The 27,733-nt window shown below is 46.1% G+C and overlaps 29 non-coding genes across 29 annotated transcripts; all 29 read left to right on the top strand.

The window, feature by feature from the left end:
- The first annotated feature begins 182 nt into the window (after positions 1-182).
- On the top strand, positions 183-254 carry TRNAD-GUC (transfer RNA aspartic acid (anticodon GUC)). The gene has a single exon. It is a non-coding gene; the product is annotated as a tRNA-Asp (tRNA).
- A 1,393-nt stretch (positions 255-1,647) lies between these two features.
- Positions 1,648-1,719, top strand: TRNAD-GUC (transfer RNA aspartic acid (anticodon GUC)). The gene has a single exon. It is a non-coding gene; the product is annotated as a tRNA-Asp (tRNA).
- Positions 1,720-2,522: 803 nt separating this feature from the next.
- On the top strand, positions 2,523-2,594 carry TRNAD-GUC (transfer RNA aspartic acid (anticodon GUC)). Its single transcript has one exon. It is a non-coding gene; the product is annotated as a tRNA-Asp (tRNA).
- A 512-nt stretch (positions 2,595-3,106) lies between these two features.
- TRNAD-GUC (transfer RNA aspartic acid (anticodon GUC)) lies at positions 3,107-3,178 on the top strand. The gene has a single exon. It is a non-coding gene; the product is annotated as a tRNA-Asp (tRNA).
- Positions 3,179-5,746: 2,568 nt separating this feature from the next.
- Positions 5,747-5,818, top strand: TRNAD-GUC (transfer RNA aspartic acid (anticodon GUC)). The gene has a single exon. It is a non-coding gene; the product is annotated as a tRNA-Asp (tRNA).
- A 1,085-nt stretch (positions 5,819-6,903) lies between these two features.
- TRNAD-GUC (transfer RNA aspartic acid (anticodon GUC)) lies at positions 6,904-6,975 on the top strand. Its single transcript has one exon. It is a non-coding gene; the product is annotated as a tRNA-Asp (tRNA).
- Positions 6,976-8,077: 1,102 nt separating this feature from the next.
- On the top strand, positions 8,078-8,149 carry TRNAD-GUC (transfer RNA aspartic acid (anticodon GUC)). Its single transcript has one exon. It is a non-coding gene; the product is annotated as a tRNA-Asp (tRNA).
- A 508-nt stretch (positions 8,150-8,657) lies between these two features.
- TRNAD-GUC (transfer RNA aspartic acid (anticodon GUC)) lies at positions 8,658-8,729 on the top strand. The gene has a single exon. It is a non-coding gene; the product is annotated as a tRNA-Asp (tRNA).
- Positions 8,730-8,953: 224 nt separating this feature from the next.
- Positions 8,954-9,025, top strand: TRNAD-GUC (transfer RNA aspartic acid (anticodon GUC)). Its single transcript has one exon. It is a non-coding gene; the product is annotated as a tRNA-Asp (tRNA).
- Positions 9,026-9,532: 507 nt separating this feature from the next.
- On the top strand, positions 9,533-9,604 carry TRNAD-GUC (transfer RNA aspartic acid (anticodon GUC)). Its single transcript has one exon. It is a non-coding gene; the product is annotated as a tRNA-Asp (tRNA).
- Positions 9,605-10,109: 505 nt separating this feature from the next.
- On the top strand, positions 10,110-10,181 carry TRNAD-GUC (transfer RNA aspartic acid (anticodon GUC)). The gene has a single exon. It is a non-coding gene; the product is annotated as a tRNA-Asp (tRNA).
- A 219-nt stretch (positions 10,182-10,400) lies between these two features.
- On the top strand, positions 10,401-10,472 carry TRNAD-GUC (transfer RNA aspartic acid (anticodon GUC)). The gene has a single exon. It is a non-coding gene; the product is annotated as a tRNA-Asp (tRNA).
- A 217-nt stretch (positions 10,473-10,689) lies between these two features.
- TRNAD-GUC (transfer RNA aspartic acid (anticodon GUC)) lies at positions 10,690-10,761 on the top strand. The gene has a single exon. It is a non-coding gene; the product is annotated as a tRNA-Asp (tRNA).
- A 218-nt stretch (positions 10,762-10,979) lies between these two features.
- Positions 10,980-11,051, top strand: TRNAD-GUC (transfer RNA aspartic acid (anticodon GUC)). The gene has a single exon. It is a non-coding gene; the product is annotated as a tRNA-Asp (tRNA).
- A 511-nt stretch (positions 11,052-11,562) lies between these two features.
- TRNAD-GUC (transfer RNA aspartic acid (anticodon GUC)) lies at positions 11,563-11,634 on the top strand. Its single transcript has one exon. It is a non-coding gene; the product is annotated as a tRNA-Asp (tRNA).
- Positions 11,635-12,151: 517 nt separating this feature from the next.
- On the top strand, positions 12,152-12,223 carry TRNAD-GUC (transfer RNA aspartic acid (anticodon GUC)). Its single transcript has one exon. It is a non-coding gene; the product is annotated as a tRNA-Asp (tRNA).
- A 508-nt stretch (positions 12,224-12,731) lies between these two features.
- Positions 12,732-12,803, top strand: TRNAD-GUC (transfer RNA aspartic acid (anticodon GUC)). Its single transcript has one exon. It is a non-coding gene; the product is annotated as a tRNA-Asp (tRNA).
- An 811-nt stretch (positions 12,804-13,614) lies between these two features.
- TRNAD-GUC (transfer RNA aspartic acid (anticodon GUC)) lies at positions 13,615-13,686 on the top strand. Its single transcript has one exon. It is a non-coding gene; the product is annotated as a tRNA-Asp (tRNA).
- An 804-nt stretch (positions 13,687-14,490) lies between these two features.
- TRNAD-GUC (transfer RNA aspartic acid (anticodon GUC)) lies at positions 14,491-14,562 on the top strand. Its single transcript has one exon. It is a non-coding gene; the product is annotated as a tRNA-Asp (tRNA).
- A 216-nt stretch (positions 14,563-14,778) lies between these two features.
- TRNAD-GUC (transfer RNA aspartic acid (anticodon GUC)) lies at positions 14,779-14,850 on the top strand. The gene has a single exon. It is a non-coding gene; the product is annotated as a tRNA-Asp (tRNA).
- A 505-nt stretch (positions 14,851-15,355) lies between these two features.
- On the top strand, positions 15,356-15,427 carry TRNAD-GUC (transfer RNA aspartic acid (anticodon GUC)). Its single transcript has one exon. It is a non-coding gene; the product is annotated as a tRNA-Asp (tRNA).
- A 220-nt stretch (positions 15,428-15,647) lies between these two features.
- TRNAD-GUC (transfer RNA aspartic acid (anticodon GUC)) lies at positions 15,648-15,719 on the top strand. The gene has a single exon. It is a non-coding gene; the product is annotated as a tRNA-Asp (tRNA).
- Positions 15,720-16,811: 1,092 nt separating this feature from the next.
- Positions 16,812-16,883, top strand: TRNAD-GUC (transfer RNA aspartic acid (anticodon GUC)). The gene has a single exon. It is a non-coding gene; the product is annotated as a tRNA-Asp (tRNA).
- Positions 16,884-17,099: 216 nt separating this feature from the next.
- TRNAD-GUC (transfer RNA aspartic acid (anticodon GUC)) lies at positions 17,100-17,171 on the top strand. The gene has a single exon. It is a non-coding gene; the product is annotated as a tRNA-Asp (tRNA).
- Positions 17,172-17,676: 505 nt separating this feature from the next.
- Positions 17,677-17,748, top strand: TRNAD-GUC (transfer RNA aspartic acid (anticodon GUC)). Its single transcript has one exon. It is a non-coding gene; the product is annotated as a tRNA-Asp (tRNA).
- A 2,264-nt stretch (positions 17,749-20,012) lies between these two features.
- TRNAD-GUC (transfer RNA aspartic acid (anticodon GUC)) lies at positions 20,013-20,084 on the top strand. The gene has a single exon. It is a non-coding gene; the product is annotated as a tRNA-Asp (tRNA).
- An 801-nt stretch (positions 20,085-20,885) lies between these two features.
- TRNAD-GUC (transfer RNA aspartic acid (anticodon GUC)) lies at positions 20,886-20,957 on the top strand. The gene has a single exon. It is a non-coding gene; the product is annotated as a tRNA-Asp (tRNA).
- A 1,102-nt stretch (positions 20,958-22,059) lies between these two features.
- Positions 22,060-22,131, top strand: TRNAD-GUC (transfer RNA aspartic acid (anticodon GUC)). The gene has a single exon. It is a non-coding gene; the product is annotated as a tRNA-Asp (tRNA).
- Positions 22,132-22,646: 515 nt separating this feature from the next.
- Positions 22,647-22,718, top strand: TRNAD-GUC (transfer RNA aspartic acid (anticodon GUC)). Its single transcript has one exon. It is a non-coding gene; the product is annotated as a tRNA-Asp (tRNA).
- Positions 22,719-27,733: the final 5,015 nt, after the last annotated feature.

Here is a 27,733-nt window from a genome sequence, read left to right as displayed (position 1 = left end):
TGCTATACCAATCGGCAAAATAATCTTCGTTCTCTCCATCTCCTCCAGAGTATGCTAATATAATGGGGAAACTCTAGCGCCAGGTGTCTTTGTTTTTTTTTCCTCTCCAACTGAAACAGTCATGTCAAGCTAGAGTTGTGATCTCGCTGACAACACCGTCGTGTCTTCCGTGCATACACATGTCCTCGTTAGTATAGTGGTCAGTATCCCCGCCTGTCACGCGGGAGACCGGGGTTCGATTCCGCGACGGGGAGCAGTAATTTTTTAGTTACCAAAGGGTGGAAATTGAACCTGCACTGCTATACCATTCGGCAAAATAATCTTCCTTTTCTCCATCTCCTCCAGAGTAAGCTAATATAATGTGGAAGCTCTAGCGCGAGGTGTCTTTGTTTTTTTTCCTCTCCCACTGAAACAGTCATTTCAAGCTAGAGTTGTGATCTCGCAAACAATACCGTCGTGTCTGCCATGCATGCGCATATCCTCGTTAGTATAGTGGTCAGTATCCCCGCCTGTCACGTGGGAGACCGGGGTCCGATTCCCAGGTGGGCAGCAGTAATTTTTTAGTTTCCATAGGTTGGAAATTGAACCTGCACTGCTATACCATTCGGCAAAATAATCTTCGTTTTCTCCGTCTCCTCCAGAATAAGCTAATATAATGTGGAAGCTCTAGTGCCAGGTGTCTTTGTTTTTTTTCCTCTCCCACTGAAACAGTCATGTGGAGCTAGAGTTGTGATCTCGTAAGACAATACCGTCGTGTCTGCCGTGCATGCGCATATCCTCGTTAGTATAGTGGCCAGTATCCCCGCCTGTCACGTGGGAGACCGGGGTTCGATTCCCCGGCGGGGAGCAGTAATCTTTTAGTTACCATAGGGTGGAAATTCAACCTGCACTAATATACCATTCGGCAAAATAATCTTCGTTTACTCCATCTCCTCCAGAGTAAGCTAATATAATGGAGAAGCTCTAGTTCCAGGTGTCTTTTTTTTTCTCTCCCACTGAAACAGTCGTGTCAAGCAACAGTGTTGATCTCGCAGACAACGCCGTCTAGTCTGCCGTCCTGCGCATATCCTCGTTAGTATAGTGGTCAGTATCCCTGCCTGTCACGCGGTTGACCGGGGTTTAATTCCCCGACGGGGAGCAGTGATTTTTTAGTTGCCATAGGGTGGAAATTGAACCTGCACTGCTATACCAATCGGCAAAATAATCTTCGTTCTCTCCATCTCCTCCAGAGTAAGCTAATATAATGGGAAAACTCTAGTGCCAGGTGTGTTTGTTTTTTTCCTCTCCCACTGAAACAGTCATGTCAAGCTAGAGTTGTGATCTCGCTGACAACACCGTCGTGTCTTCCGTGCATACACATGTCCTCGTTAGTATAGTGGTCAGTATCCCCGCCTGTCACGCGGGAGACCGGGGTTTAATTCCCCGACAGAGAGCAGTAATTTTTTAGTTACCATAGGGTGGAAATTCAACCTGCACTAATATATCATTCGGCAAAATATCCTTCGTTTTCTCCCTCTCCCCCGAGTAAGCTAATATAATGGGGAAGCTCTAGCGCCAGGTGTTTTTTTTGTCCCACTGAAAAAGTCATGTCAAGCCAGAGTTGTGATCTCGCTGACAACACCGTCGTGTCTGCCGTGCATGCGCATATCCTCGTTAGTATAGTGGTCAGTATCCCCGCCTGTCACGCGGGAGACCGGGGTTCGATTCCCCGACGGGGAGCAGTAATCTTTTAGTTACCATAGGGTGGAAATTCAACCTGCACTAATATACCATTCGGCAAAATATTCTTCGTTTTCTCCATCTCCTTCAGAGTAAGCTATTATAATGGGGAAGCTCTAGCGCCAGGTGTCTGTTTTTTTCTTTCCCACATAAACAGTCGTGTCAAGCTAGAGTGTTGATCTCGCAGACAACACCGTCGTGTCTGCCGTCATGCGCATAACCTTGTTAGTATAGTGGTCAGTATCCCTGCCTGTCACGCGGGAGACCGGGGTTTAATTCCCCGACGGGGAGCAGTAATTTTGTAGTTACCATAGGGTGAAAATTCAACCTGCACTAATATATCATTCGGCAAAATAATCTTCGTTTTCTCCATCTCCTCCAGAGTAAGCTAATATAATGGGGAAGCTCTAGCGCAAGGTGTTTTTTTTCTGTCCCACTGAAAAAGTCATGTCAAGCGAGAGTTGTGATCTCGCTGACAACACCGTCGTGTCTGCCGTGCATGCGCATATCCTCGTCTGTATAGTGGTCAGTATTCCCGCCTGTCACGCGGGAGACCGGGGTTCAATTCCCCAACGGGGAGCTGTATTTTTTAGGTACCATAGAGTGGAAATTGAACCTGCACTGCTATACCATTCGGCAAAATAATCTTCGTTCTCTCCATCTCCTCCAGAGTAATCTAATATAATGGGGAAACTCTAGCGCCAGGTGTCTTTGTTTTTTTTCCTCTACCACTGAAACAGTCATGTCAAGCTAGAGTTGTGATCTCGCTGACAACACCGTCGTGTCTTCCGTGCATACACATATCCTCGTTAGTATAGTGGTCAGAATCCCCGCCTGTCACGCGGGAGACCGGGGTTCGATTCCCCGACGGGGAGCAGTACTTTCTTAATTACCATAGGGTGGAAATTGAACCTGCACTGCTATACCAATCGGAAAATAATCTTCGTTCTCTCCATCTCCTCCAGAGTAAGCTAATATAATGGGGAAGCTCTAGCGCCAGGTGTCTTTGTTTTTTTTCCTCTCCCACTGAAACAGTGATGTCAAGCTAGAGTTGTGATCTCGCTGACAACACCGTCGTGTCTGCCGTGAATGCGCATATCCTCGTTAGTATAGTGGCCAGTATCCCCGCCTGTCACGTGGGAGACCGGGGTTCGATTCCCCGGCGGGGAGCAGTAATCTTTTAGTTACTATAGGGTGTAAATTCAACCTGCACTAATATACCATTCGGCCAAATAATCTTCGTTTTCTTCATCTCCCCCAGAGTAAGCTAATATAATGGGGAAGCTCTAGCGCCAGGTCTTTTTTTTCTGTTCCACTGAAAAAGTCATGTCAAGCGAGAGTTGCGATCTCGCTGACAACACCGTCGTGTCTGCCGTGCATGCGCATATCCTCGTTGGTATATTGGTCAGTATCCCCGCCTGTCACGCGGGAGACCGGGGTTCGATTCCCCGACGGGGAGCAGTAATTTTTTAGTTACCAAAGGGTGGAAATTGAACCTGCACTGCTATACCATTCGGCAAAATAATCTTCGTTTTCTCCATCTCCTCCAGAGTAAGCTAATATAATGTGGAAGCTCTAGCGCAAGGTGTCTTTGTTTTTTTTCTTCTCCCACTGAAACAGTCATTTCAAGCTAGAGTTGTGATCTCGCAGACAATACCGTCGTGTCTGCCGTGCATGCGCATATCCTCGTTAGTATAGTGGTCAGTATCCCCGCCTGTCACGCGGGAGACCGGGGTTAAATTCCCCGACAGGGAGCAGTAATTTTTAAGTTACCATAGGGTGGAAATTCAACCTGCACTAATATATCATTCGACAAAATAATCTTCGTTTTCTCCATCTCCTCCAGAGTAAGCTAATATAATGGGGAAGCTCTAGCGCCAGGTGTTCTTTTTTTCTGTCCCACTGAAACAGTCATGTCAAGCTAGAGTTGTGATCTCGCTGACAACACCGTCGTGTCTGCCGTGCATGCGCATATCCTCGTTCGTATAGTGGTCAGTATCCCCGCCTGTCACGCGGGAGACCGGAGTTCGATTCCTCGACGGGGAGCAGTAATTTTTTAGTTACCATAGGGTGGAAATTGAACCTGCACTGCTATACCAATCGGCAAAATAATCTTCGTTCTCTCCATCTCCTCCAGAGTAAGCTAATATAATGGGGAAGCTCTAGCGCCAGATGTCTGTTTTTTTTCCTGTCCCACTGAAACAGTCATGTCGAGCTAGAGTTGTGATCTCGCTGATAGCACCGTCGTGTCTGCCGTGCATGCGCATATCCTCGTTAGTATAGTGGTCAGTATCCCCGCCTGTCACGTGGGAGACCGGGGTCCGATTCCCAGGTGGGCAGCAGTAATTTTTTAGTTTCCATAGGTTGGAAATTGAACCTGCACTGTTATACCATTCGGCAAAATAATCTTCGTTCTCTCCATCTCCTCCAGAGTAAGCTAATATAATGTGGAAGATCTAGCGCCAGGTGTCTTTGTTTTTTTTTCCTCTCCCACTGAAACGGTCATGTCAAGCTAGAGTTGTGATCTCGCAGACAATACCGTCGTGTCTGCCGTGCATGCGCATATCCTTGTTAGTATAGTGGTCAGTATCCCCGCCTGTCACGCGGGAGACAAGGGTTTGATTCCCCGACGGGGAGCAGTAATCTTTTAGTTACCATAGGGTGGAAATTCAACCTGCACTAATATACCATTCGGCAAAATAATCTTCGTTTTCTCCATCTCCTCCAGAGTAAGCTATTATAATGGGGAAGCTCTAGCGCCAGGTGTCTGTTTTTTTTTCTTTCCCACTGAAACAGTCGTGTCAAGCTAGAGTGTTGATCTCGCAGATAACACCGTCGTGTCTGCCGTCATGCGCATATTCTCGTTAGTATAGAGGTCAGTATCCCTGCCTGTCACGCGGGAGACCGGGGTTCAATTCCCCGACGGGGAGCAGCAATTTTTTAGTTACGATAGGGTGGAAATTCAACCTGCACTAATATATCATTCGGCAAAATAATCTTCGTTTTCTCCATCTCCCCCGGAGTAAGCTAATATAAAGGGGAAGCTCTAGCGCCAGGGGTTTTTTTTCTGTCCCACTGAAAAAGTCATGTCAAGCGAGAGTTGTGATCTCGCTGACAACGCCGTCGTGTCTGCCGTGCATGCGCATATCCTCGTTAGTATAGTGGTCAGTATCCCTGCCTGTCACGCGGGAGACCGGGGTTTAATTCCCGGACGGGGAGCAGTAATTTTTTAGTTACCACAGGGTGGAAATTGAACCTGCATTGCTATACAAATCGGCAAAATAATCTTCGTTCTCTCCATCTCCCCCAGAGTAAGCTAATATAATGGGGAAGCTCTAGCGCCAGGTGTCTTTGTTTTTTTTCCTCTTCCACTGAAACAGTCATATTAAGCTAGAGTTGTTATCTCGCTGACAACACCGTCGTGTCATCCGTGCATAAAAATAGCCTCGTTAGTATAGTGGTCAGTATCCCCGCCTGTCACGCGGGAGACCGGGGTTCGATTCCCGACGGGGAGGAGTAATTTTTTAGTTACCAAAGGGTGGAAATCGAACCTGCACTGCTATACAATTCGGCAAAATAATCTTCGTTTTCTCCATCTCCTCCAGAGTAAGCTAATATAATGTGGAAGCTCTAGCGCCAGGTGTCTTTGTTTTTTTCCTCTCCCACTGAAACAGTCATTTCAAGCTAGAGTTGTGATCTCGCAGACAATACCGTCGTGTCTGCCGTGCATGCGCATATCCTCGTTAGTATAGTGGTCAGTATTCGCGCATGTCACGCGGGAGACCGGGGTTCGATTCCCCGACGGGGAGCAGTAATTTTTTAGTTACCAAAGGGTGGAAATTGAACCTGCACTGCTATACCATTCGGCAAAATAAGCTTCGTTTTCTCCATCTCCTCCAGAGTAAGCTAATATATTGGGAAGCTCTAGTTCCAGGTGTTCTTTTTTTCTGTCCCACTGAAACAGTCATGTCAAGCTAGAGTGTTGATCTCGCTGACAACACCGTCGTGTCGGCCGTGCATGTGCATATCCTCGTTAGTATAGTGGTCAGTATCCCCGCCTGTCACGCGGGAGACCGGGGTTCAATTCCCCGACGGGGAGCAGTAATGTTTTAGTTACCATAGGGTGGAAATTCCACCTGCACTAATATACCATTCGGCAAAATAATCTTCGTTTACTCCATCTCCTCCAGAGTAAGCTAATATAATGGAGAAGCTCTAGTTCCAGGTGTCTGTTTTTTGTCTCTCCCACTGAAACAGTCGTGTCAAGCAAGAGTGTTGATCTCGCAGACAACACCGTCGTGTCTGCCGTCAGGCGCATATCCTCGTTTGTATAGTGGTCAGTATCCCTGCCTGTCACGCGGGAGACCGGGGTTTAATTCCCCGACGGGGAGCAGTAATTGTTTAGTTACCATACGGTGGAAATTCAACCTGCACTAATATATCATTCGGCAAAATAATCTTCGTATTCTCCCTCTCCCCCAGAGTAAGCTAATATAATGGGGAAGCTCTAGCGCCAGGTGTTTTTCTTTCCCACTGAAACAGTCGTGTCAAGCTAGAGTGTTGATCTCGCAGACAACACCGTCGTGTCTGCCGTCATGCGCATATCCTCGTTAGTATAGAGGTCAGTATCCCTGCCTGTCACGCGGGAGACCGGGGTTTAATTCCCCGACGGGGAGCAGTAATTTTTTAGTTACCATAGGGTGGAAATTCAACCTGCAGTAATATATCATTCGGCAAAATAATCTTCGTTTTCTCCATCTCCTCCAGAGTTAGCTAATATAATGGGGAAGCTCTAGCGCCAGGTGTTCTTTTTTTCTGTCCCACTGAAACAGTCATGTCAAGCTAGAGTTGTGATCTCGCTGACAACACCGTCGTGTCGGCCGTGCATGCGCATATCCTCGTTAGTATAGTTGTCAGTATCCCCACCTGTCACGCGGGAGAGCGGGGTTCAATTCCCCGACGGGGAGCAGTAACTTTTTAGTTACCATAGGGTGGAAATTCAACCTGCACTAATATACCATTCGGCAAAATAATCTTCGTTTTCTCCATCTCCCCCAGAGTAAGCTAATATAATGTAGAAGCTCTAGCGCCAGGTGTTTTTTTTCTGTCCCACTGAAAAAGTCATGTCAAGCTAGAGTTGTGATCTCGCTGACAACACCGTCGTGTCTGCCGTGCATGCGCATATCCTCGTTAGTATAGTGGTCAGTATCCCCGCCTGTCACGCGGGAGACCGGGGTTCGATTCCCCGACGGGGAGCAGTAATCTTTTAGTTACCATGGGGTGGAAATTGAACCTGCACTGCTATACCAATCAGCAAAATAATCTTCGTTCCTTCCATATCCTCCAGGGTAAGCTAATATAATGGGGAAGCTCTAGCGCCAGGTGTTCTTTTTTTCTGTCCCACTGAAACAGTCATGTCAAGCTAGAGTTGTGATCTCGCTGACAACACCGTCGTGTCTGCCGTGCATACGCATATCCTCGTTCGTATAGTGGTCAGTATCCCCGCCTGTCACGCGGGAGACCGGGGTTCGATTCCTCGACGGGGAGCAGTAATTGTTTAGTTACCATAGGGTGGAAATTGAACCTGCACTGCTATACCAATCGGCAAAACAATCTTCGTTCTCTCAGTCTCCTCCAGAGTAAGCTAATATAATGGGGAAGCTCTAGCGCCAGATGTCTGTTTTTTTCCTCTCCCACTGAAACAGTCATGTCTAGCTAGAGTTGTGATCTCGCGGATAGCACCGTCGTGTCTGCCGTGCATGCGCATATCCTCGTTAGTATACTGGTCAGTATCCCCGCCTGTCACGTGGGAGACCGGGGTCCGATTCCCCGGTGGGCAGCAGTAATTTTTTAGTTTCCATAGGTTGGAAATTGAACCTGCACTGCTATACCATTCGGCAAAATAATCTTCGTTCTCTCCATCTCCTCCAGAGTAAGCTATTTTAATGTGGAAGATCTAGCGCCACGTGTCTTTGTTTTTTTTCCTCTCCCACTGAAACGGTCATGTCAAGCTAGAGTTGTGATCTCGCAGACAATACCGTCGTGTCTGCCGTGCATGCGCATATCCTTGTTAGTATAGTCGTCAGTATCCCCGCCTGTCACGCGGGAGACAAGGGTTTGATTCCCCGACGGGGAGCAGTAATCTTTTAGTTACCATAGGGTGGAAATTCAACCTGCACTAATATACCATTCGGCAAAATAATCTTCGTTTTCTCCATCTCCTCCAGAGTAAGCTATTATAATGGGGAAGCTCTAGCGCCAGGTGTCTGTTTTTTTTTCTTTCCCACTGAAACAGTCGTGTCAAGCTAGAGTGTTGATCTCGCAGACAACACCGTCGTGTCGGCCGTGCATGCGAATATCCTCGTTAGTATAGTTGTCAGTATCCCCGCCTGTCACGCGGGAGACCGGGGTTCAATTCCCCGACGGGGAGCAGTAACTTTTTAGTTACGATAGGGTGAAAATTCAACCTGCACTAATATATCATTCAGCAAAATAATCTTCGTTTTCTCCATCTCCCCCGGAGTAAGCTAATAAAATGGGAAAGCTCTAGCGCCAGGTGTTTTTTTTTCTGTCCCACTGAAAAAGTCATGTCAAGCGAGAGTTGTGATCTCGCTGACAACACCGTCGTGTCTGCCGTGCATGCGCATATCCTCGTTAGTATAGTGGTCAGTATCCCTGCCTGTCACGTGGGAGACCGGGGTTTAATTCCCGGACGGGGAGCAGTAATTTTTTAGTTACCACAGGGTGGAAATTTAACGTGCACTAATATATCATTCGGCCAAATAATCTTCGTTTTCTCCATCTCCCCCAGAGTAAGCTAATATAATGGGGAAGCTCTAGCGCCAGGTGTTTTTTTTTCTGTTCCACTGAAAAAGTCATGTCAAGCGAGAGTTGCGATCTCGCTGACAACACCGTCGTGTCTGCCGTGCATGCGCATATCCTCGTTGGTATATTGGTCAGTATCCCCGCCTGTCACGCGGGAGACCGGGGTTCGATTCCCCGACGGGGAGCAGTAATTTTTTAGTTACCATAGGGTGGAAATTGAACCTGCACTGCTATACCAATCGGCAAAATAATCTTCGTTCTCTCCATCTCCTCCAGAGTAAGCTAATATAATGGGGAAGCTCTAGCGCCAGGTGTCTTTGTTTTTTTTCCTCTCCCACTGAAACAGTCATATCAAGCTGGAGTTGTGATCTCGCTGACAACACCGTCGTGTCTTCCGTGCATACACATATCCTCGTTAGTATAGTGGTCCGTATCCCCGCCCGTCACGCGGGAGACCGGGGTTCGATTCCCCGACGGGGAGCAGTAATTATTTAGTTACCAAAGGGTGGAAATTGAACCTGCACTGCTATACCATTCGGCAAAATAATCTTCGTTTTCTCCATCTCCTCCAGAGTAAGCTAATATAATGGGGAAGCTCTAGCGCCAGGTGTTCTTTTTTTCTGTCCCACTGAAACAGTCATATCAAGCTGGAGTTGTGATCTCGCAGACAACACCGTCGTGTCTGCCGTCATGCGCATATCCATGTTAGTATAGTGGTCAGTATCCCTGCCTGTCACGCGGGAGACCGGGGTTTAATTCCCCGACGGGGAGCAGTAATTTTTTAGTTACCATATGGTGAAAATTCAACCTGCACTAATATATCATTCGGCAAAATAATCTTCGTTTTCTCCCTCTCCCCCAGAGTAAGCTAATATAATGGGGAAGCTCTAGCGCCAGGTGTTTTTTTTCTGTCCCACTGAAAAAGTCATGTCAAGCTAGAGTTGTGATCTCGCTGACAACACCGTCGTGTCTGCCGTGCATGCGCATATCTTCGTTAGTATAGTGGTCAGTATCCCCGCCTGTCACGCGGGAGACCGGGGTTCGATTCCCTGACGGGGAGCAGTAATCTTTTAGTTACCATAGGGTGGAAATTGAACCTGCACTGCTATACCAATCAGCAAAATAATCTTCGTTCCTTCCATATCCTCCAGAGTAAGCTAATATAATGGGGAAGCTCTAGCGCCAGGTGTTTTTCTGTCCCACTGAAACAGTCATGCCAAGCTAGAGTTGTGATCTCGCTCACAAGACCGTCGTGTCTGCAGTGCATACGCATATCCTCGTTAGTATAGTGGTCAGTATCCCCGCCTGTCACGCGGGAGACCGGGGTTAAATTCCCCGACAGGGAGCAGTAATTTTTTAGTTACCATAGGGTGGAAATTCAACCTGCACTAATATATCATTCGGCAAAATAATCTTCGTTTTCTCCATCTCCTCCAGAGTAAGCTAATATAATGGGGAAGCTCTAGCGCCAGGTGTTCTTTTTTTCTGTCGCACTGAAACAGTCATGTCAAGCTAGAGTTGTGATCTCGCTGACAACACCGTCGTGTCGGCCGTGCATGCGCATATCCTCGTTAGTATAGTTGTGAGTATCCCCGCCTGTCACGCGGGAGACCGGGGTTCAATTCCCCGACGGGGAGCAGTAATCTTTTAGTTACCATAGGGTGGAAATTCAACCTGCACTAATATACCATTCGGCAAAATAATCTTCGTTTACTCCATCTCCTCCTAAGTAAGCTAATATAATGGAGAAGCTCTAGTTCCAGGTGTCTATTTTTTTCTCTCCCACTGAAACAGTCGTGTCAAGCAAGAGTGTTGATCTCGCAGACAACACCGTCGTGTCTGCCGTCATGCGCATATCCTCGTTAGTATAGTGGTCAGTATCCCTGCCTGTCACGCGGGAGACCGGGGTTTAATTCCCCGACGGGGAGCAGTAATTTTTTAGTTACCATATGGTGGAAATTCAACCTGCACTAATATATCATTCGGCAAAATAATCTTCGTTTTCTCCATCTCCCCCAGAGTAAGCTAATATAATGGGGAAGCTCTAGCGCCAGGTGTTTTTTTTCTGTTCCACTGAAAAAGTCATGTCAAGCGAGAGTTGCGATCTCGCTGACAACACCGTCGTGTCTGCCGTGCATGCGCATATCCTCGTTGGTATATTGGTCAGTATCCCCGCCTGTCACGCGGGAGACCGGGGTTCGATTCCCCGACGGGGAGCAGTAATTGTTTAGTTACCATAGGGTGGAAATTGAACCTGCACTGCTATACCAATCGGCAAAATAATCTTCGTTCTCTCCATCTCCTCCAGAGTAAGCTAATATAATGGGGAAGCTCTAGCGCCAGGTGTTTTTTTTTCTGTCCCACTGAAAAAGTCATGTCAAGCTAGAGTTGTGATCTCGCTGACAACACCGTCGTGTCTGCCGTGCATGCGCATATCTTCGTTAGTATAGTGGTCAGTATCCCCGCCTGTCACGCGGGAGACCGGGGTTCGATTCCCTGACGGGGAGCAGTAATCTTTTAGTTACCATAGGGTGGAAATTGAACCTGCACTGCTATACCAATCAGCAAAATAATCTTCGTTTTCTCCATCTCCTCCAGAGTAAGCTATTATAATGGGGAAGCTCTAGCGCCAGGTGTCTGTTTTTTTTCTTTCCCACTGAAACAGTCGTGTCAAGCTAGAGTGTTGATCTCGCAGACAACACCGTCGTGTCTGCCGTCATGCGCATATCCTCGTTAGTATAGAGGTCAGTATCCCTGCCTGTCACGCGGGAGACCGGGGTTTAATTCCCCGACGGGGAGCAGTAATTTTTTAGTTACCATAGGGTGGAAAATCAACCTGCACTAATATATCATTCGGCAAAATAATCTTCGTTTTCTCCATCTCCTCCAGAGTAAGCTAATATAATGGGGAAGCTCTAGAGCCAGGTGTTCTTTTTTTCTGTCCCACTGAAACAGTCATGTCAAGCTAGAGTTGTGATCTCGCTGACAACACCGTCGTGTCTTCCGTGCATACACATATCCTCGTTAGTATAGTGGTCAGTATCCCCGCCTGTCACGCGGGAGACCGGGGTTCGATTCCCCGACGGGGAGCAGTACTTTCTTAGTTACCATAGGGTGGAAATTGAACCTGCACTGCTATACCAATCGGAAAATAATCTTCGTTCTCTCCATCTCCTCCAGAGTAAGCTAATATAATGGGGAAGCTCTAGCGCCAGGTGTCTTTGTTTTTTTTTCCTCTCCCACTGAAACAGTCATGTCAAGCTAGAGTTGTGATCTCGCTGACAACACCGTCGTGTCTGCCGTGCATGCGCATATCCTCGTTAGTATAGAGGTCAGTATCCCTGCCTGTCACGCGGGAGACCGGGGTTTAATTCCCCGACGGGGAGCAGTAATTTTTTAGTTACCATAGGGTGGAAATTCAACCTGCACTAATATATCATTCGGCAAAATAATCTTCGTTTTCTCCATCTCCTCCAGAGTAAGCTAATATAATGGGGAAGCTCTAGCGCCAGGTGTCTGTTTTTTTTTCTTTCCCACTGAAACAGTCGTGTCAAGCTAGAGTGTTGATCTCGCAGACAACACCGTCGTGTCTGCCGTCATGCGCATATCCTCGTTAGTATAGTTGTCAGTATCCCCGCCTGTCACGCGGGAGACCGGGGTTCAATTCCCCGACGGGGAGCAGTAACTTTTTAGTTACGATAGGGTGAAAATTCAACCTGCACTAATATATCATTCGGCAAAATAATCTTCGTTTTCTCCATCTCCCCCGGAGTAAGCTAATATAATGGGGAAGCTCTAGCGCCAGGTGTTTTTTTTTTCTCTCCCACTGAAACAGTCGTGTCAAGCAAGAGTGTTGATCTCCCAGACAACACCGTCGTGTCTGCCGTCATGCGCATATCCTCGTTAGTATAGTGGTCAGTATCCCTGGCTGTCACGCGGGAGACCGGGGTTTAATTCCCCGACGGGGAGCAGTAATTTTTTAGTTACCATATGGTGGAAATTCAACCTGCACTAATATATCATTCGGCAAAATAATCTTCGTTTTCTCCCTCTCCCCCAGAGTAAGCTAATATAATGGGGAAGCTCTAGCGCCAGGTGTTTTTTTTTCTGTCCCACTGAAAAAGTCATGTCAAGCTAGAGTTGTGATCTCGCTGACAACACCGTCGTGTCTGCCGTGCATGCGCATATCTTCGTTAGTATAGTGGTCAGTATCCCCGCCTGTCACGCGGGAGGCCGGGGTTCGATTCCTCGACGGGGAGCAGTAATTGTTTAGTTACCATAGGGTGGAAATTGAACCTGCACTGCTATACCAATCGGCAAAACAATCTTCGTTCTCTCAGTCTCCTCCAGAGTAAGCTAATATAATGGGGAAGCTCTAGCGCCAGATGTCTGTTTTTTTCCTCTCCCACTGAAACAGTCATGTCTAGCTAGAGTTGTGATCTCGCGGATAGCACCGTCGTGTCTGCCGTGCATGCGCATATCCTCGTTAGTATAGTGGTCAGTATCCCCGCCTGTCACGTGGGAGACCGGGGTCCGATTCCCCGGTGGGCAGCAGTAATTTTTTAGTTTCCATAGGTTGGAAATTGAACCTGCACTGCTATACCATTCGGCAAAATAATCTTCGTTCTCTCCATCTCCTCCAGAGTAAGCTATTATAATGTGGAAGATCTAGCGCCAGGTGTCTTTGTTTTTTTCCTCTCCCACTGAAACGGTCATGTCAAGCTAGAGTTGTGATCTCGCAGACAATACCGTCGTGTCTGCCGTGCATGCGCATATCCTTGTTAGTATAGTCGTCAGTATCCCCGCCTGTCACGCGGGAGACAAGGGTTTGATTCCCCGACGGGGAGCAGTAATCTTTTAGTTACCATAGGGTGGAAATTCAACCTGCACTAATATACCATTCGGCAAAATAATCTCTCGTTTTCTCCATCTCCTCCAGAGTAAGCTATTATAATGGGGAAGCTCTAGCGCCAGGTGTCTGTTTTTTTTTCTTTCCCACTGAAACAGTCGTGTCAAGCTAGAGTGTTGATCTCGCAGACAACACCGTCGTGTCGGCCGTGCATGCGCATATCCTCGTTAGTATAGTTGTCAGTATCCCCGCCTGTCACGCGGGAGACCGGGGTTCAATTCCCCGACGGGGAGCAGTAACTTTTTAGTTACGATAGGGTGAAAATTCAACCTGCACTAATATATCATTCAGCAAAATAATCTTCGTTTTCTCCATCTCCCCCGGAGTAAGCTAATAAAATGGGGAAGCTCTAGCGCCAGGTGTTTTTTTTTCTGTCCCACTGAAAAAGTCATGTCAAGCGAGAGTTGTGATCTCGCTGACAACACCGTCGTGTCTGCCGTGCATGCGCATATCCTCGTTAGTATAGTGGTCAGTATCCCTGCCTGTCACGTGGGAGACCGGGGTTCGATTCCCGGACGGGGAGCAGTAATTTTTTAGTTACCATAGGGTGGAAATTGAACCTGCACTGCTATACCAATCGGTAAAATAATCTTCGTTCTCTCCATCTCCTCCAGAGTAAGCTAATATAATGGGGAAGCTCTAGCGCCAGGTGTCTTTGTTTTTTTTCCTCTCCCACTGAAACAGTCATATCAAGCTGGAGTTGTGATCTCGCTGACAACACCGTCGTGTCTTCCGTGCATACACATATCCTCGTTAGTATAGTGGTCCGTATCCCCGCCCGTCACGCGGGAGACCGGGGTTCAATTCCCCGACGGGGAGCAGTAATTTTTTAGTTACCAAAGGGTGGAAATTGAACCTGCACTGCTATACCATTCGGCAAAATAATCTTCGTTTTCTCCATCTCCTCCAGAGTAAGCTAATATAATGGGGAAGCTCTAGCGCCAGGTGTTCTTTTTTTCTGTCCCACTGAAACAGTCATATCAAGCTGGAGTTGTGATCTCGCAGACAACACCGTCGTGTCTGCCGTCATGCGCATATCCTCGTTAGTATAGTGGTCAGTATCCCTGCCTGTCACGCGGGAGACCGGGGTTTAATTCCCCGACGGGGAGCAGTAATTTTTTAGTTACCATATGGTGGAAATTCAACCTGCACTAATATATCATTCGGCAAAATAATCTTCGTTTTCTCCCTCTCCCCCAGAGTAAGCTAATATAATGGGGAAGTTCTAGCGCCAGGTGTTTTTTTCTGTCCCACTGAAAAAGTCATGTCAAGCTAGAGTTGTGATCTCGCTGACAACACCGTCGTGTCTGCCGTGCATGCGCATATCTTCGTTAGTATAGTGGTCAGTATCCCCGCCTGTCACGCGGGAGACCGGGGTTCGATTCCCTGACGGGGAGCAGTAATCTTTTAGTTACCATAGGGTGGAAATTGAACCTGCACTGCTATACCAATCAGCAAAATAATCTTCGTTCCTTCCATATCCTCCAGAGTAAGCTAATATAATGGGGAAGCTCTAGCGCCAGGTGTTTTTCTGTCCCACTGAAACAGTCATGCCAAGCTAGAGTGGTGATCTCGCTGACAAGACCGTCGTGTCTGCAGTGCATGCGCATATCCTCGTTAGTATAGTGGTCAGTATCCCCGCCTGTCACGCGGGAGACCGGGGTTAAATTCCCCGACAGGGAGCAGTAATTTTTTAGTTACCATAGGGTGGAAATTCAACCTGCACTAATATATCATTCGGCAAAATAATCTTCGTTTTCTCCATCTCCTCCAGAGTAAGCAAGTATAATGGGGAAGCTCTAACGCCAGGTGTTCTTTTTTTCTGTCGCACTGAAACAGTCATGTCAAGCTAGAGTTGTGATCTCGCTGACAACACCGTCGTGTCGGCCGTGCATGCGCATATCCTCGTTAGTATAGTTGTCAGTATCCCCGCCTGTCACGCGGGAGACCGGGGTTCAATTCCCCGACGGGGAGCAGTAATCTTTTAGTTACCATAGGGTGGAAATTCAACCTGCACTAATATACCATTCGGCAAAATAATCTTCGTTTTCTCCATCTCCTCCTAAGTAAGCTAATATAATGGAGAAGCTCTAGTTCCAGGTGTCTGTTTTTTTTCTCTCCCACTGAAACAGTCGTGTCAAGCAAGAGTGTTGATCTCGCAGACAACACCGTCGTGTCTGCCGTCATGCGCATATCCTCGTTAGTATAGTGGTCAGTATCCCTGCCTGTCACGCGGGAGACCGGGGTTTAATTCCCCGACGGGGAGCAGTAATTTTTTAGTTACCATATGGTGGAAATTCAACCTGCACTAATATATCAATCGGCAAAATAATCTTCGTTTTCTCCCTCTCCCCCAGAGTAAGCTAATATAAAGGGAAAGCTCTAGCGCCAGGTGTTTTTTTTTCTGTCCCACTGAAAAAGTCATGTCAAGCTAGAGTTGTGATCTCGCTGACAACACCGTCGTGTCTGCCGTGCATGCGCATATCCTCGTTAGTATAGTGGTCAGTATCCCCGCCTGTCACGCGGGAGACCGGGGTTAAATTCTCCGACAGGGAGCAGTAATTTTTTAGTTACCATAGGGTGGAAATTCAACCTGCACTAATATATCATTCGGCAAAATAATCTTCGTTTTCTCCATCTCCTCCAGAGTAAGCTAATATAATGGGGAAGCTCTAACGCCAGGTGTTCTTTTTTTCTGTCCCACTCAAACAGTCATGTCAAGCTAGAGTTGTGATCTCGCTGACAACACCGTCGTGTCAGCCGTGCATGCACATATCCTCGTTAGTATAGTTGTCAGTATCCCCGCCTGTCACGCGGGAGACCGGGGTTCGATTCCTCGACGGGGAGCAGTGTTTTTTAGTTACCATAGGGTGGAAATTGAACCTGCACTGCTATACCAATCGGCAAAATAATCTTCGTTCTCTCCATCTCCTCCAGAGTAAGCTAATATAATGGGGAAGCTCTAGCGCCAGATGTCTGTTTTTTTTCCTCTCCCACTGAAACAGTCATGTCTAGCTAGAGTTGTGATCTCGCTGATAGCACCGTCGTGTCTGCCGTGCATGCGCATATCCACGTTAGTATAGTGGTCAGTATCCCCGCCTGTCACGTGGGAGACCGGGGTCCGATTCCCCGGTGGGCAGCAGTAATTTTTTAGTTACCAAAGGGTGGAAATTGAACCTGCACTAATATATCATTCGGCAAAATAATCTTCGTTTTCTCCATCTCCTCCAGAGTAAGCTAATATAATGGGGAAGCTCTAGCGCCAGGTGTTCTTTTTTTCTGTCCCACTGAAACAGTCATATCAAGCTGGAGTTGTGATCTCGCAGACAACACCGTCGTGTCTGCCGTCATGCGCATATCCTCGTTAGTATAGTGGTCAGTATCCCTGCCTGTCACGCGGGAGACCGGGGTTTAATTCCCCGACGGGGAGCAGTAATTTTTTAGTTACCATATGGTGGAAATTCAACCTGCACTAATATATCATTCGGCAAAATAATCTTCGTTTTCTCCCTCTCCCCCAGAGTAAGCTAATATAATGGGGAAGTTCTAGCGCCAGGTGTTTTTTTCTGTCCCACTGAAAAAGTCATGTCAAGCTAGAGTTGTGATCAAGCTGACAACACCGTCGTGTCTGCCGTGCATGCGCATATCTTCGTTAGTATAGTGGTCAGTATCCCCGCCTGTCACGCGGGAGACCGGGGTTCGATTCCCTGACGGGGAGCAGTAATCTTTTAGTTACCATAGGGTGGAAATTGAACCTGCACTGCTATACCAATCAGCAAAATAATCTTCGTTCCTTCCATATCCTCCAGAGTAAGCTAATATAATGGGGAAGCTCTGGCGCCAGGTGTTTTTCTGTCCCACTGAAACATTCATGCCAAGCTAGAGTGGTGATCTCGCTGACAAGACCGTCGTGTCTGCAGTGCATGCGCATATCCTCGTTAGTATAGTGGTCAGTATCCCCGCCTGTCACGCGGGAGACCGGGGTTAAATTCCCCGACAGGGAGCAGTAATTTTTTAGTTACCATAGGGTGGAAATTCAACCTGCACTAATATATCATTCGGCAAAATAATCTTCGTTTTCTCCATCTCCTCCAGAGTAAGCAAGTATAATGGGGAAGCTCTAACGCCAGGTGTTCTTTTTTTCTGTCGCACTGAAACAGTCATGTCAAGCTAGAGTTGTGATCTCGCTGACAACACCGTCGTGTCGGCCGTGCATGCGCATATCCTCGTTAGTATAGTTGTCAGTATCCCCGCCTGTCACGCGGGAGACCGGGGTTCAATTCCCCGACGGGGAGCAGTAATCTTTTAGTTACCATAGGGTGGAAATTCAACCTGCACTAATATACCATTCGGCAAAATAATCTTCGTTTTCTCCATCTCCTCCAGAGTAAGCTAATATAATGGGGAAGCTCTAGCGCCAGGTGTTCTTTTTTTCTGTCCCACTGAAACAGTCATGTCAAGCTAGAGTTGTGATCTCGCTGACAACACCGTCGTGTCGGCCGTGCATGCACATATCCTCGTTAGTATAGTGGTCAGTATCCCCGCCTGTCACGCGGGAGACCGGGGTTAAATTCCCCGACAGGGAGCAGTAATTTTTTAGTTACCATAGGGTGGAAATTCAACCTGCACTAATATATCATTCGGCAAAATAATCTTCGTTTTCTCCATCTCCTCCAGAGTAAGCTAATATAATGGGGAAGCTCTAGCGCCAGGTGTTCTTTTTTTCTGTCCCACTGAAACAGTCATGTCAAGCTAGAGTTGTGATCTCGCTGACAACACCGTCGTGTCGGCCGTGCATGCACATATCCTCGTTAGTATAGTTGTCAGTATCCCCGCCTGTCACGCGGGAGACCGGGGTTCGATTCCTCGACGGGGAGCAGTGTTTTTTAGTTACCATAGGGTGGAAATTGAACCTGCACTGCTATACCAATCGGCAAAATAATCTTCGTTCTCTCCATCTCCTCCAGAGTAAGCTAATATAATGGGGAAGCTCTAGCGCCAGATGTCTGTTTTTTTTCCTCTCCCACTGAAACAGTCATGTCTAGCTAGAGTTGTGATCTCGCTGATAGCACCGTCGTGTCTGCCGTGCATGCGCATATCCTCGTTAGTATAGTGGTCAGTATCCCCGCCTGTCACGTGGGAGACCGGGGTCCGATTCCCCGGTGGGCAGCAGTAATTTTTTAGTTTCCATAGGTTGGAAATTGAACCTGCACTGCTATACCATTCGGCAAAATAATCTTCGTTCTCTCCACCTCCTCCAGAGTAAGCTAATATAATGTGGAAGATCTAGCGCCAGGTGTCTTTGTTTTTTTTTCCTCTCCCACTGAAACGGTCATGTCAAGCTAGAGTTGTGATCTCGCAGACAATACCGTCGTGTCTGCCGTGCATGCGCATATCCTTGTTAGTATAGTCGTCAGTATCCCCGCCTGTCACGCGGGAGACAAGGGTTTGATTCCCCGACGGGGAGCAGTAATCTTTTAGTTACCATAGGGTGGAAAATCAACCTGCACTAATATACCATTCGGCAAAATAATCTTCGTTTCCTCCATCTCCTCCAGAGTAAGCTATTATAATGGGGAAGCTCTAGCGCCAGGTGTCTGTTTTTTTTTCTTTCCCACTGACACAGTCGTGTCAAGCTAGAGTGTTGATCTCGCAGACAACACCGTCGTGTCTGCCGTCATGCGCATATCCTCGTTAGTATAGAGGTCAGTATCCCTGCCTGTCACGCGGGAGACCGGGGTTTAATTCCCCGACGGGGAGCAGTAATTTTTTAGTTAACATAGGGTGGAAATTCAACCTGCACTAATATATCATTCGGCAAAATAATCTTCGTTTTCTCCATCTCCTCCAGAGTAAGCTAATATAATGGGGAAGCTCTAGCGCCAGGTGTTCTTTTTTTCTGTCCCACTGAAACAGTCATGTCAAGCTAGAGTTGTGGTCTCGCTGACAACACCGTCGTGTCGGCCGTGCATGCGCATATCCTCGTTAGTATAGTTGTCAGTATCCCCGCCTGTCACGCGGGAGACCGGGGTTCAATTCCCCGACGGAGAGCAGTAACTTTTTAGTTACGATAGGGTGAAAATTCAACCTGCACTAATATATCATTCGGCAAAATAATATTCGTTTTCTCCATCTCCCCCGGAGTAAGCTAATATAATGGGGAAGCTCTAGCGCCAGGTGTTTTTTTTTCTGTCCCACTGAAAAAGTCATGTCAAGCGAGAGTTGTGATCTCGCTGACAACACCGTCGTGTCTGCCGTGCATGCGCATATCCTCGTTAGTATAGTGGTCAGTATCCCTGCCTGTGACGTGGGAGACCGGGGTTTATTTACCGGACGGGGAGCAGTAATTTTTTAGTTACCACACGGTGGAAATTTAACGTGCACTAATATATCATTCGGCCAAATAATCTTCGTTTTCTCCATCTCCCCCAGAGTAAGCTAATATAATGGGGAAGCTCTAGCGCCAGGTGTTTTTTTTTCTGTTCCACTGAAAAAGTCATGTCAAGCGAGAGTTGCGATCTCGCTGACAACACCGTCGTGTCTGCCGTGCATGCGCATATCCTCGTTGGTATATTGGTCAGTATCCCCGCCTGTCACGCGGGAGACCGGGGTTCGATTCCCCGACGGGGAGCAGTAATTGTTTAGTTACCATAGGGTGGAAATTGAACCTGCACTGCTATACCAATCGGCAAAATAATCTCCGTTCTCTCCCTCTCCTCCAGAGTAAGCTAATATAATGGGGAAGCTCTAGCGCCAGGTGTTTTTTTTCTGTCCTACTGAAAAAGTCATGTCAAGCTAGAGTTGTGATCTCGCTGACAACACCGTCGTGTCTGCCGTGCATGCGCATATCTTCGTTAGTATAGTGGTCAGTATCCCCGCCTGTCACGCGGGAGACCGGGGTTCGATTCCATGACGGGGAGCAGTAATCTTTTAGTTACCATAGGGTGGAAATTGAACCTGCACTGCTATACCAATCAGCAAAATAATCTTCGTTTTCTCCATCTCCTCCAGAGTAAGCTATTATAATGGGGAAGCTCTAGCGCCAGGTGTCTGTTTTTTTTTCTTTCCCACTGAAACAGTCGTGTCAAGCTAGAGTGTTGATCTCGCAGACAACACCGTCGTGTCTGCCGTCATGCGCATATCCTCGTTAGTATAGAGGTCAGTATCCCTGCCTGTCACGCGGGAGACCGGGGTTTAATTCCCCGACGGGGAGCAGTAATTTTTTAGTTACCATAGGGTGGAAATTCAACCTGAACTAATATATCATTCGGCAAAATAATCTTCGTTTTCTCCATCTCCTCCAGAGTAAGCTAATATAATGGGGAAGCTCTAGCGCCAGGTTTTCTTTTTTTCTGTCCCACTGAAACAGTCATGTCAAGCTAGAGTTGTGATCTCGCTGACAACACCGTCGTGTCTTCCGTGCATACACATATCCTCGTTAGTATAGTGGTCAGTATCCCCGCCTGTCACGCGGGAGACCGGGGTTCGATTCCCCGACGGGGAGCAGTACTTTCTTAGTTACCATAGGGTGGAAATTGAACCTGCACTGCTATACCAATCGGAAAATAATCTTCGTTCTCTCATCTCCTCCAGAGTAAGGTAATATAATGGGGAAGCTCTAGCGCCAGGTGTCTTTGTTTTTTTTCCTCTCCCACTGAAACAGTCATGTCAAGCTAGAGTTGTGATCTCCTGACAACACCGTCGTGTCTGCCGTGCATGCGCATATCCTCGTTAGTATAGTGGTCAGTATCCCCGCCTGTCACGTGGGAGACCGGGGTCCGATTCCCCGGTGGGCAGCAGTAATTTTTTAGTTTCCATAGGTTGGAAATTGAACCTGCACTGCTATACCATTCGGCAAAATAATCTTCGTTCTCTCCATCTCCTCCAGAGTAAGCTAATATAATGTGGAAGATCTAGCGCCAGGTGTCTTTGTTTTTTTTTTCCTCTCCCACTGAAACGGTCTTGTAAAGCTAGAGTTGTGATCTCGCAGACAATACCGTCGTGTCTGCCGTGCATGCGCATATCCTTGTTAGTATAGTCGTCAGTATCCCCGCCTGTCACGCGGGAGACAAGGGTTTGATTCCCCGACGGGGAGCAGTAATCTTTTAGTTACCATAGGGTGGAAAATCAACCTGCACTAATATACCATTCGGCAAAATAATCTTCGTTTTCTCCATCTCCTCCAGAGTAAGCTATTATAATGGGGAAGCTCTAGCGCCAGGTGTCTGTTTTTTTTCTTTCCCACTGAAACAGTCGTGTCAAGCTAGAGTGTTGATCTCGCAGACAACACCGTCGTGTCTGCCGTCATGCGCATATCCTCGTTAGTATAGAGGTCAGTATCCCTGCCTGTCACGCGGGAGACCGGTGTTTAATTCCCCGACAGGGAGCAGTAATATTTTAGTTACCATAGGGTGGAAATTCAACCTGCACTAATATATCATTCGGCCAAATAATCTTCGTTTTCTCCATCTCCTCCAGAGTAAGCTAATATAATGGGGAAGCTCTAGCGCCAGGTGTTCTTTTTTTCTGTCCCACTGAAACAGTCATGTCAAGCTAGAGTTGTGATCTCGCTGACAACACCGTCGTGTCGGCCGTGCATGCGCATATCCTCGTTAGTATAGTTGTCAGTATCCCCGCCTGTCACGCGGGAGACCGGGGTTCGATTCCCCGACGGGGAGCAGTAACTTTTTAGTTACGATAGGGTGAAAATTCAACCTGCACTAATATATCATTTGGCAAAATAATCTTCGTTTTCTCCATCTCCCCCGGAGTAAGCTAATATAATGGGGAAGCTCTAGCGCCAGGTGTTTTTTTTTTCTGTCCCACTGAAAAAGTCATGTCAAGCGAGAGTTGTGATCTTGCTGACAACACCGTCGTGTCTGCCGTGCATGCGCATATCCTCGTTAGTATAGTGGTCAGTATCCCTGCCTGTCACGTGGGAGACCGGGGTTTAATTCCCGGACGGGGAGCAGTAATTTTTTAGTTACCACAGGGTGGAAATTTAACGTGCACTAATATATCATTCGGCCAAATAATCTTCGTTTTCTCCATCTCCCCCAGAGTAAGCTAATATAATGGGGAAGCTCTAGCGCCAGGTGTCTTTGTTTTTTTTCCTCTCCCACTGAAACAGTCATATCAAGCTGGAGTTGTGATCTCGCTGACAACACCGTCGTGTCTTCCGTGCATACACATATCCTCGTTAGTATAGTGGTCAGTATCCCCGCCTGTCACGCGGGAGACCGGGGTTCGATTCCCCGACGGGGAGCAGTAATTTTTTAGTTACCAAAGGGTGGAAATTGAACCTGCACTGCTATACCATTCGGCAAAATAATCTTCGTTTTCTCCATCTCCTCCAGCGTAAGCTAATATAATGGGGAAGCTCTAGCGCCAGGTGTTCTTTTTTTCTGTCCCACTGAAACAGTCATGTCAAGCTAGAGTTGTGATCTCGCTGACAACACCGTCGTGTCGGCCGTGCATGCGCATATCCTCGTTAGTATAGTTGTCAGTATCCCCGCCTGTCACGCGGGAGACCGGAGTTCAATTCCCCGACGGGGAGCAGTAATCTTTTAGAATAAGAATAAGAATAAGAATAAGATTTATTTGATCTTGACAACTTCAAGAAAGGTACAGGAGCTAAAGGCGAACAACGCCTGACAGGGGCCCCGGTACCCGTAACATGTTACAACATCATATTACATGGCATAATAGTAGTTCATTGGCAGTAAACAAAAATATAAAAAAATCGTTACACATTTGATATACAATGCGTTAGGAATACAAAGTCTTTCGCATTCGTACGTCCACATAGTTACTGTGCTATTTTTTTTTTTTTTTTTTTAATAGACAGAGGCATAAGATAACAAAAGGAGTATTGATATCAGCACACAATCAAGCTCAATCAAACGCATGGAATGCAATAGTATACATAGATACATACACATACATCCATATATATATACATATATATATATACATACATATATACATACACATATATATACACATACACACATATATACATACACACATATATATACATACACACATACATACACACACATATATACACACATATATACACCTACATACACATATATACACACATATATATACACACATATACATACACATATATACACATACACATATATACACACATACACACACATATACCCACACACACATGTGTTGCAATAGTCATTCTCTCAAAGCCTGTGCAAGTAACAGTTCCTTCACCTTATTTTTAAATGCATTTCTAGTCGTGAAGAATTCAATATGACCTTCTAGCTTATTCAGGATCATTAGTACTTGGTGGCTGGTTGTTTGTGTACCATAGTTAGTCCTGGTTTTTAATGTTCGTCTTCTCTTCAGTCTCATGTCGTATGGGACTTCATTACTGCTGCTGTCGTCTAGATATAGTGCATTGGAATGTATATACTGCAGTAGTTTGAAGTCATAAACTTTGTTTGCTTGAAGCATTTGATATTTTAAAAATAACGGTGACGTGCTTAATTGGTACCATGGCCCCTGATAACTTTCATAAATGCGCAGTATCATTTTTTGTAGACGAATAATCCTATTGTAGTTGGTTTTTGTAGTGGTACCCCAGACCAGTATTCCGTAGCATAGTCTAGAGTAGAACAATGAATTATATAGGTTTTGCTTCAACCAGATAGGTATCAAGGGTGCAATTTTATACAAGCAGCCAACAGCTCGGGAGAGTTCAACGACTAAATTATTAACATGAACGTTCCACGAAAGATGCTCTTGGAACCAGACACCAAGAAACTTTTGCTCTTTAACCCTGGTTAACTCATGCCCTTGGAAAGTTAGAACTATTTCCCGGCTAAGTTGTTTGTTCAGAGCACGAAATATGACATAGTTTGTCTTTGCTATATTAAGCTGCAGTCTATTTTGGCCTAGCCAAGTCGAGAGCAACGCAAGGTACTCGTTGGCCTTAGTTTCCAAATCAGTTAAGTCTGTGGATTTAAAAAAAACATTAGTGTCATCGGCATACATAATAATTTCAGGAGAGTTTGCTATAGTTACAATATCGTTAATATAAACAAGAAATAAAAATGGCCCCAGTATGGACCCCTGAGGAACTCCTTGTGTTAGCTTTAGTTTCGATGATTTTGCGTTTTGTATTTGCACAATTTGAGAACGGTGACTCAGATAGTTTTTAATGAGCTCTAATGCTACTCCCCGCACCCCATACCTAGATAGTTTGTCGTATAAAATATTATATTTTATGGAATCGAAAGCTTTCTTCAAATCTAGAAATAAACCAAGTGTGAAATTTTTGCTATCTATGTTCGTAAGTATACTATCTTTGATGTAGCACAATGCTTTTTCAGTTGATCTGTTTTTCCGAAAACCATATTGGCTATTAGAAAGAATTTTGTGTTTGTCAAAGAAAGAAACCAGTCTTTGGTTAATCACACTTTCAAATATTTTCGACATAATGGGGAGGACCGATATCGGTCGGTAATTTGATAAATTATTTCTAAGGCCACCTTTAAATATAGCTGTCACCCGTGCTACTTTGAGTTTTTGTGGAAAAACACCAGTTGACAACATGAGATTAACAATATGAGCAACTGCCTCCGAAATAAGGTGGGATACTTGTTTTAATTCTTTCGCACCAATCTCATCAATGCCTGGTGCGACATTACTTTTCAGTAGCCTTATTGATGCCTCCACTTCAGCAGGAGATGTTGGTTGTAAGAATATTGTGTGTTCTATCATAGGTGTATCCGGGATATTAGTATCACGGTCAATGTCATTTGGCTCTTCATAACAACCGGCATTTATGAAATGTGCATTTATTGAGTTAGCCAAATCTTCAGCATATATAGTTGTACCGTTTATAGTCATTTCTTTTATATCACTGCACTGTTCCATTCTATTAGTTAGAGCATTTACCATTTGCCATACCTTCTTTGGGTTATCGTAAATGCTCTCAAACTTTGCTGTGTAGTAATTTTTCTTGGCTTTTCTTAAATCAGCATTCAGAGTATTTCGAATTTTTTTGTATCTACAAAACACTTCAGGGTCCCGACAACTAATGAATTCGTGGTATAATTTATTCTTAGCCTTTATGCGTTGATATAGACCTTTGTTTATCCATGGTTTCCTATATTTTTTGTTTCGCTGCACCATGATTTTCTTGAGCGGAAATGCATTGTCAAAACATTTATGGATCATCTCGAAAAACATGTCATAGGCAGTGTTGGCGTCTGCCTGGTCTAATATAATGCTCCAGTCAAGTCCTTGGACTAAGTTTCTAAATACTTCGCGCGAGATGTCATTTAGGTTACGTCGAGAACACATTTGCTCTTGAGGCTTATTTTCATATAAGGTGGCCAGTAAAAATACCGGCAGGTGGTCACTAATATCGGAAGAGAAAACGCCCGTTTTTATGTAGTCTGTGCAAAGGTTTGTAATGCAGACGTCCAGTAACGTGGCACTGTGTGTTGTGATTCTAGTGGGTATATCTACGTAATTTTTACAGGCATACGTGTCCAACATGGTAGTGAATTCCCTAGAGTACGTGTGTGATGATTTCAGATCAATGTTTATGTCACCCATAATAACAAATGAACCCAAAGTGAAAGAATTATCACACAGTAGCGTCTCGAAGAAATGAAGAAAGTTTACTTCCTTTCCAAGAGGTGGCCTATACACAACCACTGCGAGCACCTTGCCAATGCGTAGAGCTAAGCACTCGACGTCATCATTTATGACGGAAAGGTGAGGCAACTTTTCACAAGTAAGCGTGTCTTTGAAGTATATAGCAACGCCCCCTCCCTTCTTAGCGCTGCGGCACAGGTGCTCAGAATGGTACCCAGATATATAGGGCACTTTTTCCGTGAATCCAAGTTTCTGAGAACATTATCACGTCAAATGATACGGTACAAGAGTGAAGAAAATTTGTAATCGCGTCAACTTTGTTCTTAAGGCTTCTGCTATTGATATGTAGAAGCGAAAAACGTTTTGCAGGAAGTGAGAATTCAGAATTGAAGGCATCAGTCGTGTAATAGTTTGTACCATGTTCTAGCTCAGGCATGGTGAAATGAGGGCAAAGATGTTAAAAAAGATGTTGCGCTAGGAAGTATGTCACTAGGCATTCAAAGCAGTATCAGCGCATATCTGAATAAGATCGGCCTGTGTGGCGATACGAACTACAGATGAGCCTTCATCCTTTCTAGCCAAAATTTTTCCGCTGTTCGTCCAGACGAATTTCCAGTTGGCAGCTTTCTTTTTTTGAATTGCGGCTGAAAGCAGTGCTTTATTAGCCTGTGTGAGATTCTCGTTTACGTAGATAGGCGTCTTCGCCTCACTTCCAAGCACTGAACTGTCTATCTTTTGTTTTCTGCATTTTGACAGAAACGCATTTCGTTTGCTTCGTCGCACAAAACGAGCGATAATGCTTTGCGCATTCTGCTTTGAGCTACGTACCCAGTGACACGTGTCGAGATCAGCTGCTTCTACAGCCTCACCCACGCTTTTCCCAATTTTTTGTATTGTAAGTACTGGATCATCTTCAGCTGGCACTCCCTTTATTTCTACATTATTGAGGCGCTGGTATTGCTCTAATTCTTCACACTTCTGCGCAAGCCTTTCATTTTCTGCTTTGAGTGCTTTGTTCTCGTTTACAATGCCATGCATTTCCTTTCTGAGCTGTTTTATGTTTTCTGCTATTCCCTTTACGTCATTACAAATGTCCGTACAGAACGACACGCTGTCTTTTAGTTCCCTCATGTCCGATCGGTAGTCTCGCTTGAAAGTGTCGAACGCTCTAATTAATTCCCGAAGGTCTTTACCATCCAACATATCCTTATCAGCATCACCACCAGTGTCTTTTGCAGCCCCCTTTGGCATCACAAACACTTTGCGCTGAGTTCGGCAGCAGTGCTAAAAAACTAACACTAAAAAAAAAAAACTCCGTGATACAAAAGGTCTCACCTGTAAGACAAAGTGAATTTCCCTAACGTGTGCGTCCTTCGAAGCACCGCTGCCGAACTGAGCGATAGACGAGTTGCTGCAGGTATATATCACAGACGGTTCCCTGGTGGCGTTTGTGTCCGTTGGGTCTGCGCAGATCCGTCACGCAGGTTCGCTAGTCGCTTGGGCTGGTACCGTCCTTGATGTCCGGCAATGGCCACACGAAGCCCACCTCCCGCTGCAAGATGCTGCGGAAACCACACCAGTCGTCTTGCGATATCTGTAAGACAAAGTGAATTTCCCTAACGTGTGCGTCCTTCGAAGCACCGCTGC

This window comes from Rhipicephalus microplus, chromosome 9, assembly GCF_043290135.1.
Source record: "Rhipicephalus microplus isolate Deutch F79 chromosome 9, USDA_Rmic, whole genome shotgun sequence".
NCBI classification, from domain to species: domain Eukaryota; kingdom Metazoa; phylum Arthropoda; class Arachnida; order Ixodida; family Ixodidae; genus Rhipicephalus; species Rhipicephalus microplus.
This window is presented reverse-complemented; position numbering and strand designations above follow the sequence as displayed.